The sequence below is a fragment of the Hydractinia symbiolongicarpus genome, chromosome 9, assembly GCF_029227915.1.
Source record: "Hydractinia symbiolongicarpus strain clone_291-10 chromosome 9, HSymV2.1, whole genome shotgun sequence".
NCBI classification, from domain to species: domain Eukaryota; kingdom Metazoa; phylum Cnidaria; class Hydrozoa; order Anthoathecata; family Hydractiniidae; genus Hydractinia; species Hydractinia symbiolongicarpus.
In genome coordinates, this window is record NC_079883.1 from 11157817 (window position 1) to 11178293 (window position 20477).

The following is a 20477-nucleotide window of genomic DNA, read 5'->3' on the forward strand; positions in this document are numbered from 1 at the left end:
AGAAGTAAACCGCTACACTCAGAAAACAACGGCTATTTTTATAGCCACACATCTTTAAAAAAACATTGTTTTTTTCACAAAACTATAACCTTAAAGTCTAATAGATAATCCATGCATACGCCTTGTCCTAAGTAACTCAAAGAAATTAAATAAAAAAATTTGATCACAACGTCAAAATAAATTGCACGTATTTGCCCCTACTAATGTCTACGGCCATACCACGATGAACACACCCGTTCTCGTCTGATCACGGAAGTTAAGCATCGTCGGGCCGGGATAGTACTTGGATGGGGGACCGCCTGGGAACTCCCGGTGTCGTAGGCTTTTCATTTTCATTTGTTGCCTTTTCATTTCAATGGTGCTGTGATATATTTCTTGTTATAACAATTAAGGAACGTGGCGGTTGTTGAAAGTGTTTCCTATGACATTTTCCTACGACATTTTCAGGTGATAGTACGAGAAAAAAGAGCTTTCAAATGCATACAAACTCGATCTATTGCCGATCATCCAATAACCCTGACGGAATGGCAAATAAAATAAAATTCCGCCGCCTTCCGAGGACTTATATCGCAATCACGTTTCGTAACAGCCAAGCGAGGTTTTACCTTAGCGTTTAAGTCACCACCGACATTTGGCCGCGCAACTTTTCTAAGCTCATTCATTTTGACTTAAGGAGGGGGCGAGCGCGGACGCAGGCCCCCACTACCAGAAATTGTACGGTCGAGTTACTGACGTTTGCAGTAATCGCAGAGGTCAGCCCAAGCGTAGTGCAATGCAAGAGCCTCACTCTGGAAGAAAACCCTCATTGATCAGTCTTTACTTCCCCGTCAGGTAAGTATGAGTTGGAACTGCACCGTAGCATGAGGGTACCCTTCAAAGTTTGTTAATGCTTGTGGCTTGAGTGTGTTATAAACTGCCGTGTCGCGGGGCATAGGCTGTATTCTCCCCCAGTGTACGCGTTTTGTTCCCGCCGTAGACTATGCAGAGTGCCGTCGGAAAGAGGACTGCTATTATTCTTTTATTGCTTATGTGGGCCGCCATCGGTAATAGTGCAACACCAAGGCAACCCGTGGTCACGGCGTGAATGAATCCACCTCCATGACCCAAGGCCAAAAATCAGATTAATATACTGACCATTCAGAGAATGGCCTACCAGATATTAAACTGATAAGAACAGATACTACACTTGATCTTAGCCATTAGGCCGAGAAGCGATAAAGAACAAGCGTTGCCATGATAGGCATCGTCCACACACCGTAACTGCTTGTGGAGCATGTCACGTTACTGTAAAGCTTACAACTGTCACCGCGTACGGATGGACGGCGACATAGTAAAAATCACGGCTGTTGATTTAGCCGTAGGATGGAGAGCGACTGTAGCGAGTGGATGGTAACTTACATGAATGCTAACAAAGGCGACGATACTAAGTGCGTGATATTACTTTCCAATATGACTGCGTACATTCCGTTTATCAACGCATTACGCCAGAACGTGCGCGCGCGTTACACAGTAGACCATGCAGCCGAAATGCGACAGTGCGACCCTGCCAGGAGTCGAACCTGGAATCCCCTGATTCGTAGTCAGATGCCTTATCCATTGGGCCACAGGGCCATGCTTATGACTTCGCCCCATCGTTATTTTGGCTTGCGCATTCGTTTTACTTACGACAGAATTCTTCGTGTTTGTAGCCATGAAAGAAAGGGACTTCTGTGAGTGAATTTTTTTACTGTGGTCTAATAAAAAAGTCGAAACGCAGTGCCCAATATATGAATTGCTCCTAATAGCCGGAAACAGGCCGTGTCGATGATGTAGGCCGACATACGCAACGCAAACCAAAGAACGCTTTATGAAAATCCTAACACGGGCGCGGAAGAAGCCCAAATTAACAGAGTAGATGTAATGCTGAAGACCTCAAACTCCAGCAGCTTCTCTTTCAGACTATTGCGTCGTGCTACAAATAAAAATTAACATGCTTTCGCATAGTCGCGGCACCCAAAACGGACATTATACGATGTACAGAAACACACATTTCTGTTTTCGCGCCAAATCAATTCCCGGGAGTGGTACTTTTACGTCCGCATACTTCGCACCGTCTTAAATTATATCTCATTTACACGGTAATGTTTAGTATACTTCTACTGTGATAACAAGCATCGTTTATCGTTGGATTGTTGTAAGAAAACATTAAAAATGAGTGAAGCAGCTTCTCCAAAGAAAATCGCACCCAAGAAGAAACCTGCTGCAAAGAAGACAGCTGATCACCCTAAATATGTGGACATGATCAAGGCTGCTATCGCTACCCTAAAGGAACGCGGTGGTTCATCTCGCCAAGCTATTACAAAATATATTCATGCAAATTACAAAGTTGCTGAAAACTCAGATCATCATCTGAAAATGGCTCTTAAACGAGGAGTAACATCAGGCGATTTGATTCAAACTAAAGGCACTGGTGCTTCTGGATCATTCAAGCTAGGTCAGGTAAAAAAAGAAAAACCTAAGAAAAAGGCCGCAGCAAAAAAGCCAACGGCAAAGAAGCCTACTGCAAAGAAAAGTACACCAAAAAAGAAGCCAGCAAAGAAGAGCACGCCAAAGAAAGCAGCAAAGAAGCCTGCCACAAAGAAAGCCTCGGCTAAGAAACCAGCAGCTAAGAAACCCACAAAGAAGCCTGTTGCTAAAAAACCTGCAGCAAAGAAGGTCAAAAAGACTCCCAAAAAGGCAGCAAAGAAGACCGCAAAAAAATAATTTGTGTGTATCTGGCTATTACATTAACAAACGGCTATTTTTATAGCCACACATTTACAAAAAAACATTATCTTGGTACAAAGTTAAACTTGTTTAAGTCACTTAAACAGTTAAAAAAGAGTAATTTTAAGATTAGATTCCCTAAGTTTAAGTATTTTCGTTTTTAAATTTCTTATTTTCTTGCTTTTACTTTTCTTGCCCTTCATATTTTTAACATTGTCAAACTTTATGTAGCATAAAATTTTTATGTAGCATAAAATTTAAACAGAAAGCAGAACAAAGTTTGATATAAAAAGCTAGCCGTAATATTTTTTATGGATGTGTGGCTATAAAAATAGCCGTTTTTTGTTTGGTAAGATGCTTAGGCACGTTCCCCACGAATTCTTCTTGCCAACTGGATGTCTTTAGGCATGATTGTAACTCGTTTTGCGTGAATGGCACACAAGTTAGTATCCTCGAACAAGCCAACAAGGTACGCTTCAGAAGCCTCTTGCAGAGCCATAACGGCTGTGCTCTGGAATCGCAGATCTGTTTTGAAGTCCTGAGCAATTTCTCGCACAAGACGCTGGAAAGGCAACTTGCGGATCAAGAGCTCGGTTGACTTCTGGTATCTTCTGATTTCTCTGAGAGCAACTGTACCAGGTCTGTAACGATGTGGTTTTTTCACTCCTCCAGTAGCTGGTGCGCTTTTCCTCGCAGCTTTAGTGGCGAGTTGTTTTCGTGGAGCCTTTCCTCCAGTAGATTTACGTGCAGTTTGCTTTGTACGAGCCATATTTTAAGAAGTCGATGTAGTACGGATACACAAGACGGTCTAAAATGCACTATCGCGCCAAAGTTTTATTTCTCATATTGATTGACAGCTAAGGTTCAAAACAAACCATTTGATTGGTGCTAAGAAAGTAATTTCTGATTGGCTGCATAATGACATTACGCTCATTACTTTAACATTTTTATAAAATCTGTGTTTTTTGGCTACGGGAAAACGGCTGTATCTTCTGATACACAAAAGCTTTTGACTTTTTTTTTTTTTAGTAAGTAGCAGAAGGTTTGGCGAATTCCAACGATGCCAAATTTATTGCCTTACTGAAACATTAAGACCACGAATTTTTAAAAAAACTACAGTTTTACTTAAAAAAATGTACAAAATGTTCGGAACATTTTGTAATGACGCAACTCTATTGGTTAATTAGGGTGTTTCCACGAGCAGTAGGTAATTTTATGGCCTCTTTTTAAAGCTGTCTGAATTCTGTTAACTCAAACGTTGTTTTTGTACTCGTTCTGTACGCAACTATATCAATATGTCTGGACGCGGAAAAGGAGGTAAAGGATTGGGAAAAGGAGGTGCTAAACGTCACCGAAAAATTCTTCGTGATAACATTCAGGGAATCACAAAACCTGCTATTCGACGTCTTGCTCGACGAGGTGGTGTCAAACGTATCTCTGGCCTTATCTATGAGGAAACCAGAGGTGTACTGAAGGTTTTCTTAGAGAATGTTATTCGTGATGCTGTAACCTACACAGAGCACGCTAAACGCAAGACCGTTACCGCTATGGATGTTGTTTATGCCTTAAAACGTCAAGGAAGAACTCTTTACGGATTCGGAGGTTAAGCGTTGTCATTGCTCAACAAAAACGGCTATTTTTATAGCCACAAATCTTTTAAAACATTACTTTGTGCACGCTTCCAAATTACACAATGTGTAAAGTCTTGTCACAGTTACATTTATTGCTATACGATACTATGTCATATATGACACAAAAAAAATTTAGAAATACTTTGTAGGGTTAATTTGCCTGGGAGTGTTTCCGTGAAAAGCTGGGTTAAGTTAAATGTAAGCAATAACATGGATCAATGTACTTGTCTTTTCTGCAAGTACAGCTAATAATACGTATGAAAAGTGAAGCTAATCCACACACACACATGGGGAAGTATTTTAAATGTAGGCTAGTGTTCTTAAGCACATTATTTAGAAGTTTTATTAACTTCGGTTAACTTGTAGTGACGCCAAGTAAATGTTTTTTTAAAGATGTGTGGTCTTAAAAAAGACCGTTTGTGTTTGGTAGACGTTGGTTTACTTGCTGCTTGTGTATTTTGTGACGGCTTTTGTTCCTTCACTGACTGCGTGTTTTGCAAGTTCTCCAGGCAAGAGAAGACGTACTGCGGTTTGAATTTCACGAGAAGAGATGGTCGACTTTTTGTTTTGAAGAGCCAAACGCGAAGCTTCGGAAGCAATGCGCTCAAAGATGTCGTTGACAAATGAGTTCATGATGCTCATAGCTTTGCTTGAAACTCCGACATCTGGGTGAACTTGTTTCAAAACATTGTAGATGTAAATAGCATAACTTTCCTTTCTCTTTCTCTTGCGTTTCTTTTCACCAGTTCCACCAATCTTTCCTCCTTTTTTGCCGGCTCTTTTTTCACCTTTCTTGGCTACTTTAGGTGCCTGTTTTCCTCCTTTAGCTGCTGCGTCAGACATGGTTAAAAATTTTTGCTACTTAACTTGTAAATAAGCATTAAACTGCAAGTCAAAACTTTTTGTTTATAAGTAAAAAAATCGGATCGAATTCGATCCGAAAACGCCGATACGCAATTTAATTGGTTAAAAAAAAAATCTTTTGTTTAATACTTAATTATGATTGGTTAAAAAAACATGATTTCGATCCTATTTTTATGATGAAAAAACGAGTAAAGTTTATTTCGTTAACACTTACGTTAAATATTCGTACGTTTTTGTATTAACTTACAAATCAAATCGCAGTTATGTCTGGACGTGGAAAAGGTGGAAAAGCTAAGGCTAAAGCCAAGACAAGATCCTCAAGAGCTGGACTTCAATTTCCAGTCGGTAGAGTGCATAGATTCCTTCGTAGAGGGCACTATGCTAACCGAATTGGATCTGGAGCACCAGTTTACTTAGCAGCCGTCTTGGAATATTTATCTGCTGAGATATTGGAGTTGGCTGGTAACGCAGCAAGAGACAACAAAAAAGCTAGGATTATTCCAAGACATTTACAATTGGCTGTTCGTAATGATGAAGAATTAAACAAACTTTTGAGCGGTGTAACCATTGCAGCTGGTGGTGTTTTGCCAAACATTCAAGCTGTCTTACTCCCAAAGAAGAACGACAAAGGACAGAAGAAGTAAACCGCTACACTCAGAAAACAACGGCTATTTTTATAGCCACACATCTTTAAAAAAACATTGTTTTTTTCACAAAACTATAACCTTAAAGTCTAATAGATAATCCATGCATACGCCTTGTCCTAAGTAACTCAAAGAAATTAAATAAAAAAATTTGATCACAACGTCAAAATAAATTGCACGTATTTGCCCCTACTAATGTCTACGGCCATACCACGATGAACACACCCGTTCTCGTCTGATCACGGAAGTTAAGCATCGTCGGGCCGGGATAGTACTTGGATGGGGGACCGCCTGGGAACTCCCGGTGTCGTAGGCTTTTCATTTTCATTTGTTGCCTTTTCATTTCAATGGTGCTGTGATATATTTCTTGTTATAACAATTAAGGAACGTGGCGGTTGTTGAAAGTGTTTCCTATGACATTTTCCTACGACATTTTCAGGTGATAGTACGAGAAAAAAGAGCTTTCAAATGCATACAAACTCGATCTATTGCCGATCATCCAATAACCCTGACGGAATGGCAAATAAAATAAAATTCCGCCGCCTTCCGAGGACTTATATCGCAATCACGTTTCGTAACAGCCAAGCGAGGTTTTACCTTAGCGTTTAAGTCACCACCGACATTTGGCCGCGCAACTTTTCTAAGCTCATTCATTTTGACTTAAGGAGGGGGCGAGCGCGGACGCAGGCCCCCACTACCAGAAATTGTACGGTCGAGTTACTGACGTTTGCAGTAATCGCAGAGGTCAGCCCAAGCGTAGTGCAATGCAAGAGCCTCACTCTGGAAGAAAACCCTCATTGATCAGTCTTTACTTCCCCGTCAGGTAAGTATGAGTTGGAACTGCACCGTAGCATGAGGGTACCCTTCAAAGTTTGTTAATGCTTGTGGCTTGAGTGTGTTATAAACTGCCGTGTCGCGGGGCATAGGCTGTATTCTCCCCCAGTGTACGCGTTTTGTTCCCGCCGTAGACTATGCAGAGTGCCGTCGGAAAGAGGACTGCTATTATTCTTTTATTGCTTATGTGGGCCGCCATCGGTAATAGTGCAACACCAAGGCAACCCGTGGTCACGGCGTGAATGAATCCACCTCCATGACCCAAGGCCAAAAATCAGATTAATATACTGACCATTCAGAGAATGGCCTACCAGATATTAAACTGATAAGAACAGATACTACACTTGATCTTAGCCATTAGGCCGAGAAGCGATAAAGAACAAGCGTTGCCATGATAGGCATCGTCCACACACCGTAACTGCTTGTGGAGCATGTCACGTTACTGTAAAGCTTACAACTGTCACCGCGTACGGATGGACGGCGACATAGTAAAAATCACGGCTGTTGATTTAGCCGTAGGATGGAGAGCGACTGTAGCGAGTGGATGGTAACTTACATGAATGCTAACAAAGGCGACGATACTAAGTGCGTGATATTACTTTCCAATATGACTGCGTACATTCCGTTTATCAACGCATTACGCCAGAACGTGCGCGCGCGTTACACAGTAGACCATGCAGCCGAAATGCGACAGTGCGACCCTGCCAGGAGTCGAACCTGGAATCCCCTGATTCGTAGTCAGATGCCTTATCCATTGGGCCACAGGGCCATGCTTATGACTTCGCCCCATCGTTATTTTGGCTTGCGCATTCGTTTTACTTACGACAGAATTCTTCGTGTTTGTAGCCATGAAAGAAAGGGACTTCTGTGAGTGAATTTTTTTACTGTGGTCTAATAAAAAAGTCGAAACGCAGTGCCCAATATATGAATTGCTCCTAATAGCCGGAAACAGGCCGTGTCGATGATGTAGGCCGACATACGCAACGCAAACCAAAGAACGCTTTATGAAAATCCTAACACGGGCGCGGAAGAAGCCCAAATTAACAGAGTAGATGTAATGCTGAAGACCTCAAACTCCAGCAGCTTCTCTTTCAGACTATTGCGTCGTGCTACAAATAAAAATTAACATGCTTTCGCATAGTCGCGGCACCCAAAACGGACATTATACGATGTACAGAAACACACATTTCTGTTTTCGCGCCAAATCAATTCCCGGGAGTGGTACTTTTACGTCCGCATACTTCGCACCGTCTTAAATTATATCTCATTTACACGGTAATGTTTAGTATACTTCTACTGTGATAACAAGCATCGTTTATCGTTGGATTGTTGTAAGAAAACATTAAAAATGAGTGAAGCAGCTTCTCCAAAGAAAATCGCACCCAAGAAGAAACCTGCTGCAAAGAAGACAGCTGATCACCCTAAATATGTGGACATGATCAAGGCTGCTATCGCTACCCTAAAGGAACGCGGTGGTTCATCTCGCCAAGCTATTACAAAATATATTCATGCAAATTACAAAGTTGCTGAAAACTCAGATCATCATCAACTGTACCAGGTCTGTAACGATGTGGTTTTTTCACTCCTCCAGTAGCTGGTGCGCTTTTCCTCGCAGCTTTAGTGGCGAGTTGTTTTCGTGGAGCCTTTCCTCCAGTAGATTTACGTGCAGTTTGCTTTGTACGAGCCATATTTTAAGAAGTCGATGTAGTACGGATACACAAGACGGTCTAAAATGCACTATCGCGCCAAAGTTTTATTTCTCATATTGATTGACAGCTAAGGTTCAAAACAAACCATTTGATTGGTGCTAAGAAAGTAATTTCTGATTGGCTGCATAATGACATTACGCTCATTACTTTAACATTTTTATAAAATCTGTGTTTTTTGGCTACGGGAAAACGGCTGTATCTTCTGATACACAAAAGCTTTTGACTTTTTTTTTTTTTAGTAAGTAGCAGAAGGTTTGGCGAATTCCAACGATGCCAAATTTATTGCCTTACTGAAACATTAAGACCACGAATTTTTAAAAAAACTACAGTTTTACTTAAAAAAATGTACAAAATGTTCGGAACATTTTGTAATGACGCAACTCTATTGGTTAATTAGGGTGTTTCCACGAGCAGTAGGTAATTTTATGGCCTCTTTTTAAAGCTGTCTGAATTCTGTTAACTCAAACGTTGTTTTTGTACTCGTTCTGTACGCAACTATATCAATATGTCTGGACGCGGAAAAGGAGGTAAAGGATTGGGAAAAGGAGGTGCTAAACGTCACCGAAAAATTCTTCGTGATAACATTCAGGGAATCACAAAACCTGCTATTCGACGTCTTGCTCGACGAGGTGGTGTCAAACGTATCTCTGGCCTTATCTATGAGGAAACCAGAGGTGTACTGAAGGTTTTCTTAGAGAATGTTATTCGTGATGCTGTAACCTACACAGAGCACGCTAAACGCAAGACCGTTACCGCTATGGATGTTGTTTATGCCTTAAAACGTCAAGGAAGAACTCTTTACGGATTCGGAGGTTAAGCGTTGTCATTGCTCAACAAAAACGGCTATTTTTATAGCCACAAATCTTTTAAAACATTACTTTGTGCACGCTTCCAAATTACACAATGTGTAAAGTCTTGTCACAGTTACATTTATTGCTATACGATACTATGTCATATATGACACAAAAAAAATTTAGAAATACTTTGTAGGGTTAATTTGCCTGGGAGTGTTTCCGTGAAAAGCTGGGTTAAGTTAAATGTAAGCAATAACATTATTTAGAAGTTTTATTAACTTCGGTTAACTTGTAGTGACGCCAAGTAAATGTTTTTTTAAAGATGTGTGGTCTTAAAAAAGACCGTTTGTGTTTGGTAGACGTTGGTTTACTTGCTGCTTGTGTATTTTGTGACGGCTTTTGTTCCTTCACTGACTGCGTGTTTTGCAAGTTCTCCAGGCAAGAGAAGACGTACTGCGGTTTGAATTTCACGAGAAGAGATGGTCGACTTTTTGTTTTGAAGAGCCAAACGCGAAGCTTCGGAAGCAATGCGCTCAAAGATGTCGTTGACAAATGAGTTCATGATGCTCATAGCTTTGCTTGAAACTCCGACATCTGGGTGAACTTGTTTCAAAACATTGTAGATGTAAATAGCATAACTTTCCTTTCTCTTTCTCTTGCGTTTCTTTTCACCAGTTCCACCAATCTTTCCTCCTTTTTTGCCGGCTCTTTTTTCACCTTTCTTGGCTACTTTAGGTGCCTGTTTTCCTCCTTTAGCTGCTGCGTCAGACATGGTTAAAAATTTTTGCTACTTAACTTGTAAATAAGCATTAAACTGCAAGTCAAAACTTTTTGTTTATAAGTAAAAAAATCGGATCGAATTCGATCCGAAAACGCCGATACGCAATTTAATTGGTTAAAAAAAAAATCTTTTGTTTAATACTTAATTATGATTGGTTAAAAAAACATGATTTCGATCCTATTTTTATGATGAAAAAACGAGTAAAGTTTATTTCGTTAACACTTACGTTAAATATTCGTACGTTTTTGTATTAACTTACAAATCAAATCGCAGTTATGTCTGGACGTGGAAAAGGTGGAAAAGCTAAGGCTAAAGCCAAGACAAGATCCTCAAGAGCTGGACTTCAATTTCCAGTCGGTAGAGTGCATAGATTCCTTCGTAGAGGGCACTATGCTAACCGAATTGGATCTGGAGCACCAGTTTACTTAGCAGCCGTCTTGGAATATTTATCTGCTGAGATATTGGAGTTGGCTGGTAACGCAGCAAGAGACAACAAAAAAGCTAGGATTATTCCAAGACATTTACAATTGGCTGTTCGTAATGATGAAGAATTAAACAAACTTTTGAGCGGTGTAACCATTGCAGCTGGTGGTGTTTTGCCAAACATTCAAGCTGTCTTACTCCCAAAGAAGAACGACAAAGGACAGAAGAAGTAAACCGCTACACTCAGAAAACAACGGCTATTTTTATAGCCACACATCTTTAAAAAAACATTGTTTTTTTCACAAAACTATAACCTTAAAGTCTAATAGATAATCCATGCATACGCCTTGTCCTAAGTAACTCAAAGAAATTAAATAAAAAAATTTGATCACAACGTCAAAATAAATTGCACGTATTTGCCCCTACTAATGTCTACGGCCATACCACGATGAACACACCCGTTCTCGTCTGATCACGGAAGTTAAGCATCGTCGGGCCGGGATAGTACTTGGATGGGGGACCGCCTGGGAACTCCCGGTGTCGTAGGCTTTTCATTTTCATTTGTTGCCTTTTCATTTCAATGGTGCTGTGATATATTTCTTGTTATAACAATTAAGGAACGTGGCGGTTGTTGAAAGTGTTTCCTATGACATTTTCCTACGACATTTTCAGGTGATAGTACGAGAAAAAAGAGCTTTCAAATGCATACAAACTCGATCTATTGCCGATCATCCAATAACCCTGACGGAATGGCAAATAAAATAAAATTCCGCCGCCTTCCGAGGACTTATATCGCAATCACGTTTCGTAACAGCCAAGCGAGGTTTTACCTTAGCGTTTAAGTCACCACCGACATTTGGCCGCGCAACTTTTCTAAGCTCATTCATTTTGACTTAAGGAGGGGGCGAGCGCGGACGCAGGCCCCCACTACCAGAGATTGTACGGTCGAGTTACTGACGTTTGCAGTAATCGCAGAGGTCAGCCCAAGCGTAGTGCAATGCAAGAGCCTCACTCTGGAAGAAAACCCTCATTGATCAGTCTTTACTTCCCCGTCAGGTAAGTATGAGTTGGAACTGCACCGTAGCATGAGGGTACCCTTCAAAGTTTGTTAATGCTTGTGGCTTGAGTGTGTTATAAACTGCCGTGTCGCGGGGCATAGGCTGTATTCTCCCCCAGTGTACGCGTTTTGTTCCCGCCGTAGACTATGCAGAGTGCCGTCGGAAAGAGGACTGCTATTATTCTTTTATTGCTTATGTGGGCCGCCATCGGTAATAGTGCAACACCAAGGCAACCCGTGGTCACGGCGTGAATGAATCCACCTCCATGACCCAAGGCCAAAAATCAGATTAATATACTGACCATTCAGAGAATGGCCTACCAGATATTAAACTGATAAGAACAGATACTACACTTGATCTTAGCCATTAGGCCGAGAAGCGATAAAGAACAAGCGTTGCCATGATAGGCATCGTCCACACACCGTAACTGCTTGTGGAGCATGTCACGTTACTGTAAAGCTTACAACTGTCACCGCGTACGGATGGACGGCGACATAGTAAAAATCACGGCTGTTGATTTAGCCGTAGGATGGAGAGCGACTGTAGCGAGTGGATGGTAACTTACATGAATGCTAACAAAGGCGACGATACTAAGTGCGTGATATTACTTTCCAATATGACTGCGTACATTCCGTTTATCAACGCATTACGCCAGAACGTGCGCGCGCGTTACACAGTAGACCATGCAGCCGAAATGCGACAGTGCGACCCTGCCAGGAGTCGAACCTGGAATCCCCTGATTCGTAGTCAGATGCCTTATCCATTGGGCCACAGGGCCATGCTTATGACTTCGCCCCATCGTTATTTTGGCTTGCGCATTCGTTTTACTTACGACAGAATTCTTCGTGTTTGTAGCCATGAAAGAAAGGGACTTCTGTGAGTGAATTTTTTTACTGTGGTCTAATAAAAAAGTCGAAACGCAGTGCCCAATATATGAATTGCTCCTAATAGCCGGAAACAGGCCGTGTCGATGATGTAGGCCGACATACGCAACGCAAACCAAAGAACGCTTTATGAAAATCCTAACACGGGCGCGGAAGAAGCCCAAATTAACAGAGTAGATGTAATGCTGAAGACCTCAAACTCCAGCAGCTTCTCTTTCAGACTATTGCGTCGTGCTACAAATAAAAATTAACATGCTTTCGCATAGTCGCGGCACCCAAAACGGACATTATACGATGTACAGAAACACACATTTCTGTTTTCGCGCCAAATCAATTCCCGGGAGTGGTACTTTTACGTCCGCATACTTCGCACCGTCTTAAATTATATCTCATTTACACGGTAATGTTTAGTATACTTCTACTGTGATAACAAGCATCGTTTATCGTTGGATTGTTGTAAGAAAACATTAAAAATGAGTGAAGCAGCTTCTCCAAAGAAAATCGCACCCAAGAAGAAACCTGCTGCAAAGAAGACAGCTGATCACCCTAAATATGTGGACATGATCAAGGCTGCTATCGCTACCCTAAAGGAACGCGGTGGTTCATCTCGCCAAGCTATTACAAAATATATTCATGCAAATTACAAAGTTGCTGAAAACTCAGATCATCATCTGAAAATGGCTCTTAAACGAGGAGTAACATCAGGCGATTTGATTCAAACTAAAGGCACTGGTGCTTCTGGATCATTCAAGCTAGGTCAGGTAAAAAAAGAAAAACCTAAGAAAAAGGCCGCAGCAAAAAAGCCAACGGCAAAGAAGCCTACTGCAAAGAAAAGTACACCAAAAAAGAAGCCAGCAAAGAAGAGCACGCCAAAGAAAGCAGCAAAGAAGCCTGCCACAAAGAAAGCCTCGGCTAAGAAACCCACAAAGAAGCCTGTTGCTAAAAAACCTGCAGCAAAGAAGGTCAAAAAGACTCCCAAAAAGGCAGCAAAGAAGACCGCAAAAAATAATTTGTGTGTATCTGGCTATTACATTAACAAACGGCTATTTTTATAGCCACACATTTACAAAAAAACATTATCTTGGTACAAAGTTAAACTTGTTTAAGTCACTTAAACAGTTAAAAAAGAGTAATTTTAAGATTAGATTCCCTAAGTTTAAGTATTTTCGTTTTTAAATTTCTTATTTTCTTGCTTTTACTTTTCTTGCCCTTCATATTTTTAACATTGTCAAACTTTATGTAGCATAAAATTTTTATGTAGCATAAAATTTAAACAGAAAGCAGAACAAAGTTTGATATAAAAAGCTAGCCGTAATATTTTTTATGGATGTGTGGCTATAAAAATAGCCGTTTTTTGTTTGGTAAGATGCTTAGGCACGTTCCCCACGAATTCTTCTTGCCAACTGGATGTCTTTAGGCATGATTGTAACTCGTTTTGCGTGAATGGCACACAAGTTAGTATCCTCGAACAAGCCAACAAGGTACGCTTCAGAAGCCTCTTGCAGAGCCATAACGGCTGTGCTCTGGAATCGCAGATCTGTTTTGAAGTCCTGAGCAATTTCTCGCACAAGACGCTGGAAAGGCAACTTGCGGATCAAGAGCTCGGTTGACTTCTGGTATCTTCTGATTTCTCTGAGAGCAACTGTACCAGGTCTGTAACGATGTGGTTTTTTCACTCCTCCAGTAGCTGGTGCGCTTTTCCTCGCAGCTTTAGTGGCGAGTTGTTTTCGTGGAGCCTTTCCTCCAGTAGATTTACGTGCAGTTTGCTTTGTACGAGCCATATTTTAAGAAGTCGATGTAGTACGGATACACAAGACGGTCTAAAATGCACTATCGCGCCAAAGTTTTATTTCTCATATTGATTGACAGCTAAGGTTCAAAACAAACCATTTGATTGGTGCTAAGAAAGTAATTTCTGATTGGCTGCATAATGACATTACGCTCATTACTTTAACATTTTTATAAAATCTGTGTTTTTTGGCTACGGGAAAACGGCTGTATCTTCTGATACACAAAAGCTTTTGACTTTTTTTTTTTTTAGTAAGTAGCAGAAGGTTTGGCGAATTCCAACGATGCCAAATTTATTGCCTTACTGAAACATTAAGACCACGAATTTTTAAAAAAACTACAGTTTTACTTAAAAAAATGTACAAAATGTTCGGAACATTTTGTAATGACGCAACTCTATTGGTTAATTAGGGTGTTTCCACGAGCAGTAGGTAATTTTATGGCCTCTTTTTAAAGCTGTCTGAATTCTGTTAACTCAAACGTTGTTTTTGTACTCGTTCTGTACGCAACTATATCAATATGTCTGGACGCGGAAAAGGAGGTAAAGGATTGGGAAAAGGAGGTGCTAAACGTCACCGAAAAATTCTTCGTGATAACATTCAGGGAATCACAAAACCTGCTATTCGACGTCTTGCTCGACGAGGTGGTGTCAAACGTATCTCTGGCCTTATCTATGAGGAAACCAGAGGTGTACTGAAGGTTTTCTTAGAGAATGTTATTCGTGATGCTGTAACCTACACAGAGCACGCTAAACGCAAGACCGTTACCGCTATGGATGTTGTTTATGCCTTAAAACGTCAAGGAAGAACTCTTTACGGATTCGGAGGTTAAGCGTTGTCATTGCTCAACAAAAACGGCTATTTTTATAGCCACAAATCTTTTAAAACATTACTTTGTGCACGCTTCCAAATTACACAATGTGTAAAGTCTTGTCACAGTTACATTTATTGCTATACGATACTATGTCATATATGACACAAAAAAAATTTAGAAATACTTTGTAGGGTTAATTTGCCTGGGAGTGTTTCCGTGAAAAGCTGGGTTAAGTTAAATGTAAGCAATAACATGGATCAATGTACTTGTCTTTTCTGCAAGTACAGCTAATAATACGTATGAAAAGTGAAGCTAATCCACACACACACATGGGGAAGTATTTTAAATGTAGGCTAGTGTTCTTAAGCACATTATTTAGAAGTTTTATTAACTTCGGTTAACTTGTAGTGACGCCAAGTAAATGTTTTTTTAAAGATGTGTGGTCTTAAAAAAGACCGTTTGTGTTTGGTAGACGTTGGTTTACTTGCTGCTTGTGTATTTTGTGACGGCTTTTGTTCCTTCACTGACTGCGTGTTTTGCAAGTTCTCCAGGCAAGAGAAGACGTACTGCGGTTTGAATTTCACGAGAAGAGATGGTCGACTTTTTGTTTTGAAGAGCCAAACGCGAAGCTTCGGAAGCAATGCGCTCAAAGATGTCGTTGACAAATGAGTTCATGATGCTCATAGCTTTGCTTGAAACTCCGACATCTGGGTGAACTTGTTTCAAAACATTGTAGATGTAAATAGCATAACTTTCCTTTCTCTTTCTCTTGCGTTTCTTTTCACCAGTTCCACCAATCTTTCCTCCTTTTTTGCCGGCTCTTTTTTCACCTTTCTTGGCTACTTTAGGTGCCTGTTTTCCTCCTTTAGCTGCTGCGTCAGACATGGTTAAAAATTTTTGCTACTTAACTTGTAAATAAGCATTAAACTGCAAGTCAAAACTTTTTGTTTATAAGTAAAAAAATCGGATCGAATTCGATCCGAAAACGCCGATACGCAATTTAATTGGTTAAAAAAAAAATCTTTTGTTTAATACTTAATTATGATTGGTTAAAAAAACATGATTTCGATCCTATTTTTATGATGAAAAAACGAGTAAAGTTTATTTCGTTAACACTTACGTTAAATATTCGTACGTTTTTGTATTAACTTACAAATCAAATCGCAGTTATGTCTGGACGTGGAAAAGGTGGAAAAGCTAAGGCTAAAGCCAAGACAAGATCCTCAAGAGCTGGACTTCAATTTCCAGTCGGTAGAGTGCATAGATTCCTTCGTAGAGGGCACTATGCTAACCGAATTGGATCTGGAGCACCAGTTTACTTAGCAGCCGTCTTGGAATATTTATCTGCTGAGATATTGGAGTTGGCTGGTAACGCAGCAAGAGACAACAAAAAAGCTAGGATTATTCCAAGACATTTACAATTGGCTGTTCGTAATGATGAAGAATTAAACAAACTTTTGAGCGGTGTAACCATTGCAGCTGGTGGTGTTTTGCCAAACATTCAAGCTGTCTTACTCCCAAAGAAGAACGACAAAGGACAGAAGAAGTAAACCGCTACACTCAGAAAACAACGGCTATTTTTATAGCCACACATCTTTAAAAAAACATTGTTTTTTTCACAAAACTATAACCTTAAAGTCTAATAGATAATCCATGCATACGCCTTGTCCTAAGTAACTCAAAGAAATTAAATAAAAAAATTTGATCACAACGTCAAAATAAATTGCACGTATTTGCCCCTACTAATGTCTACGGCCATACCACGATGAACACACCCGTTCTCGTCTGATCACGGAAGTTAAGCATCGTCGGGCCGGGATAGTACTTGGATGGGGGACCGCCTGGGAACTCCCGGTGTCGTAGGCTTTTCATTTTCATTTGTTGCCTTTTCATTTCAATGGTGCTGTGATATATTTCTTGTTATAACAATTAAGGAACGTGGCGGTTGTTGAAAGTGTTTCCTATGACATTTTCCTACGACATTTTCAGGTGATAGTACGAGAAAAAAGAGCTTTCAAATGCATACAAACTCGATCTATTGCCGATCATCCAATAACCCTGACGGAATGGCAAATAAAATAAAATTCCGCCGCCTTCCGAGGACTTATATCGCAATCACGTTTCGTAACAGCCAAGCGAGGTTTTACCTTAGCGTTTAAGTCACCACCGACATTTGGCCGCGCAACTTTTCTAAGCTCATTCATTTTGACTTAAGGAGGGGGCGAGCGCGGACGCAGGCCCCCACTACCAGAAATTGTACGGTCGAGTTACTGACGTTTGCAGTAATCGCAGAGGTCAGCCCAAGCGTAGTGCAATGCAAGAGCCTCACTCTGGAAGAAAACCCTCATTGATCAGTCTTTACTTCCCCGTCAGGTAAGTATGAGTTGGAACTGCACCGTAGCATGAGGGTACCCTTCAAAGTTTGTTAATGCTTGTGGCTTGAGTGTGTTATAAACTGCCGTGTCGCGGGGCATAGGCTGTATTCTCCCCCAGTGTACGCGTTTTGTTCCCGCCGTAGACTATGCAGAGTGCCGTCGGAAAGAGGACTGCTATTATTCTTTTATTGCTTATGTGGGCCGCCATCGGTAATAGTGCAACACCAAGGCAACCCGTGGTCACGGCGTGAATGAATCCACCTCCATGACCCAAGGCCAAAAATCAGATTAATATACTGACCATTCAGAGAATGGCCTACCAGATATTAAACTGATAAGAACAGATACTACACTTGATCTTAGCCATTAGGCCGAGAAGCGATAAAGAACAAGCGTTGCCATGATAGGCATCGTCCACACACCGTAACTGCTTGTGGAGCATGTCACGTTACTGTAAAGCTTACAACTGTCACCGCGTACGGATGGACGGCGACATAGTAAAAATCACGGCTGTTGATTTAGCCGTAGGATGGAGAGCGACTGTAGCGAGTGGATGGTAACTTACATGAATGCTAACAAAGGCGACGATACTAAGTGCGTGATATTACTTTCCAATATGACTGCGTACATTCCGTTTATCAACGCATTACGCCAGAACGTGCGCGCGCGTTACACAGTACACCATGCAGCCGAAATGCGACAGTGCGACCCTGCCAGGAGTCGAACCTGGAATCCCCTGATTCGTAGTCAGATGCCTTATCCATTGGGCCACAGGGCCATGCTTATGACTTCGCCCCATCGTTATTTTGGCTTGCGCATTCGTTTTACTTACGACAGAATTCTTCGTGTTTGTAGCCATGAAAGAAAGGGACTTCTGTGAGTGAATTTTTTTACTGTGGTCTAATAAAAAAGTCGAAACGCAGTGCCCAATATATGAATTGCTCCTAATAGCCGGAAACAGGCCGTGTCGATGATGTAGGCCGACATACGCAACGCAAACCAAAGAACGCTTTATGAAAATCCTAACACGGGCGCGGAAGAAGCCCAAATTAACAGAGTAGATGTAATGCTGAAGACCTCAAACTCCAGCAGCTTCTCTTTCAGACTATTGCGTCGTGCTACAAATAAAAATTAACATGCTTTCGCATAGTCGCGGCACCCAAAACGGACATTATACGATGTACAGAAACACACATTTCTGTTTTCGCGCCAAATCAATTCCCGGGAGTGGTACTTTTACGTCCGCATACTTCGCACCGTCTTAAATTATATCTCATTTACACGGTAATGTTTAGTATACTTCTACTGTGATAACAAGCATCGTTTATCGTTGGATTGTTGTAAGAAAACATTAAAAATGAGTGAAGCAGCTTCTCCAAAGAAAATCGCACCCAAGAAGAAACCTGCTGCAAAGAAGACAGCTGATCACCCTAAATATGTGGACATGATCAAGGCTGCTATCGCTACCCTAAAGGAACGCGGTGGTTCATCTCGCCAAGCTATTACAAAATATATTCATGCAAATTACAAAGTTGCTGAAAACTCAGATCATCATCTGAAAATGGCTCTTAAACGAGGAGTAACATCAGGCGATTTGATTCAAACTAAAGGCACTGGTGCTTCTGGATCATTCAAGCTAGGTCAGGTAAAAAAAGAAAAACCTAAGAAAAAGGCCGCAGCAAAAAAGCCAACGGCAAAGAAGCCTACTGCAAAGAAAAGTACACCAAAAAAGAAGCCAGCAAAGAAGAGCACGCCAAAGAAAGCAGCAAAGAAGCCTGCCACAAAGAAAGCCTCGGCTAAGAAACCAGCAGCTAAGAAACCCACAAAGAAGCCTGTTGCTAAAAAACCTGCAGCAAAGAAGGTCAAAAAGACTCCCAAAAAGGCAGCAAAGAAGACCGCAAAAAAATAATTTGTGTGTATCTGGCTATTACATTAACAAACGGCTATTTTTATAGCCACACATTTACAAAAAAACATTATCTTGGTACAAAGTTAAACTTGTTTAAGTCACTTAAACAGTTAAAAAAGAGTAATTTTAAGATTAGATTCCCTAAGTTTAAGTATTTTCGTTTTTAAATTTCTTATTTTCTTGCTTTTACTTTTCTTGCCCTTCATATTTTTAACATTGTCAAACTTTATGTAGCATAAAATTTTTATGTAGCATAAAATTTAAACAGAAAGCAGAACAAAGTTTGATATAAAAAGCTAGCCGTAATATTTTTTATGGATGTGTGGCTATAAAAATAGCCGTTTTTTGTTTGGTAAGATGCTTAGGCACGTTCCCCACGAATTCTTCTTGCCAACTGGATGTCTTTAGGCATGATTGTAACTCGTTTTGCGTGAATGGCACACAAGTTAGTATCCTCGAACAAGCCAACAAGGTACGCTTCAGAAGCCTCTTGCAGAGCCATAACGGCTGTGCTCTGGAATCGCAGATCTGTTTTGAAGTCCTGAGCAATTTCTCGCACAAGACGCTGGAAAGGCAACTTGCGGATCAAGAGCTCGGTTGACTTCTGGTATCTTCTGATTTCTCTGAGAGCAACTGTACCAGGTCTGTAACGATGTGGTTTTTTCACTCCTCCAGTAGCTGGTGCGCTTTTCCTCGCAGCTTTAGTGGCGAGTTGTTTTCGTGGAGCCTTTCCTCCAGTAGATTTACGTGCAGTTTGCTTTGTACGAGCCATATTTTAAGAAGTCGATGTAGTACGGATACACAAGACGGTCTAAAATGCACTATCGCGCCAAAGTTTTATTTCTCATATTGATTGACAGCTAAGGTTCAAAACAAACCATTTGATTGGTGCTAAGAAAGTAATTTCTGATTGGCTGCATAATGACATTACGCTCATTACTTTAACATTTTTATAAAATCTGTGTTTTTTGGCTACGGGAAAACGGCTGTATCTTCTGATACACAAAAGCTTTTGACTTTTTTTTTTTTTAGTAAGTAGCAGAAGGTTTGGCGAATTCCAACGATGCCAAATTTATTGCCTTACTGAAACATTAAGACCACGAATTTTTAAAAAAACTACAGTTTTACTTAAAAAAATGTACAAAATGTTCGGAACATTTTGTAATGACGCAACTCTATTGGTTAATTAGGGTGTTTCCACGAGCAGTAGGTAATTTTATGGCCT

General features: G+C 40.7%; 16 non-coding genes across 16 annotated transcripts; 4 read left to right on the plus strand and 12 right to left on the minus strand.

The window, feature by feature from the left end:
• Positions 1–205: 205 nt before the first annotated feature.
• Positions 206–324, plus strand: LOC130658273 (5S ribosomal RNA). Its single transcript, XR_008985490.1, has one exon. It is a non-coding gene; the product is annotated as a 5S ribosomal RNA (ribosomal RNA).
• Positions 325–674: 350 nt separating this feature from the next.
• Positions 675–839, minus strand: LOC130660230 (U1 spliceosomal RNA). The gene has a single exon (XR_008987431.1). It is a non-coding gene; the product is annotated as a U1 spliceosomal RNA (small nuclear RNA).
• Positions 840–1024: 185 nt separating this feature from the next.
• Positions 1025–1216, minus strand: LOC130661272 (U2 spliceosomal RNA). Its single transcript, XR_008988466.1, has one exon. It is a non-coding gene; the product is annotated as a U2 spliceosomal RNA (small nuclear RNA).
• Positions 1217–1538: 322 nt separating this feature from the next.
• Positions 1539–1611, minus strand: Trnar-acg (transfer RNA arginine (anticodon ACG)). Its single transcript has one exon. It is a non-coding gene; the product is annotated as a tRNA-Arg (tRNA).
• A 4470-nt stretch (positions 1612–6081) lies between these two features.
• Positions 6082–6200, plus strand: LOC130658274 (5S ribosomal RNA). The gene has a single exon (XR_008985491.1). It is a non-coding gene; the product is annotated as a 5S ribosomal RNA (ribosomal RNA).
• A 350-nt stretch (positions 6201–6550) lies between these two features.
• On the minus strand, positions 6551–6715 carry LOC130660231 (U1 spliceosomal RNA). Its single transcript, XR_008987432.1, has one exon. It is a non-coding gene; the product is annotated as a U1 spliceosomal RNA (small nuclear RNA).
• A 185-nt stretch (positions 6716–6900) lies between these two features.
• LOC130661274 (U2 spliceosomal RNA) lies at positions 6901–7092 on the minus strand. Its single transcript, XR_008988467.1, has one exon. It is a non-coding gene; the product is annotated as a U2 spliceosomal RNA (small nuclear RNA).
• A 322-nt stretch (positions 7093–7414) lies between these two features.
• Positions 7415–7487, minus strand: Trnar-acg (transfer RNA arginine (anticodon ACG)). Its single transcript has one exon. It is a non-coding gene; the product is annotated as a tRNA-Arg (tRNA).
• A 3368-nt stretch (positions 7488–10855) lies between these two features.
• On the plus strand, positions 10856–10974 carry LOC130658276 (5S ribosomal RNA). Its single transcript, XR_008985492.1, has one exon. It is a non-coding gene; the product is annotated as a 5S ribosomal RNA (ribosomal RNA).
• A 350-nt stretch (positions 10975–11324) lies between these two features.
• Positions 11325–11489, minus strand: LOC130660449 (U1 spliceosomal RNA). The gene has a single exon (XR_008987649.1). It is a non-coding gene; the product is annotated as a U1 spliceosomal RNA (small nuclear RNA).
• Positions 11490–11674: 185 nt separating this feature from the next.
• LOC130661275 (U2 spliceosomal RNA) lies at positions 11675–11866 on the minus strand. Its single transcript, XR_008988468.1, has one exon. It is a non-coding gene; the product is annotated as a U2 spliceosomal RNA (small nuclear RNA).
• A 322-nt stretch (positions 11867–12188) lies between these two features.
• Trnar-acg (transfer RNA arginine (anticodon ACG)) lies at positions 12189–12261 on the minus strand. Its single transcript has one exon. It is a non-coding gene; the product is annotated as a tRNA-Arg (tRNA).
• A 4454-nt stretch (positions 12262–16715) lies between these two features.
• LOC130658278 (5S ribosomal RNA) lies at positions 16716–16834 on the plus strand. The gene has a single exon (XR_008985494.1). It is a non-coding gene; the product is annotated as a 5S ribosomal RNA (ribosomal RNA).
• Positions 16835–17184: 350 nt separating this feature from the next.
• LOC130660233 (U1 spliceosomal RNA) lies at positions 17185–17349 on the minus strand. The gene has a single exon (XR_008987433.1). It is a non-coding gene; the product is annotated as a U1 spliceosomal RNA (small nuclear RNA).
• Positions 17350–17534: 185 nt separating this feature from the next.
• Positions 17535–17726, minus strand: LOC130661276 (U2 spliceosomal RNA). The gene has a single exon (XR_008988469.1). It is a non-coding gene; the product is annotated as a U2 spliceosomal RNA (small nuclear RNA).
• A 322-nt stretch (positions 17727–18048) lies between these two features.
• Positions 18049–18121, minus strand: Trnar-acg (transfer RNA arginine (anticodon ACG)). Its single transcript has one exon. It is a non-coding gene; the product is annotated as a tRNA-Arg (tRNA).
• Between the last annotated feature and the right edge of the window lie 2356 nt (positions 18122–20477).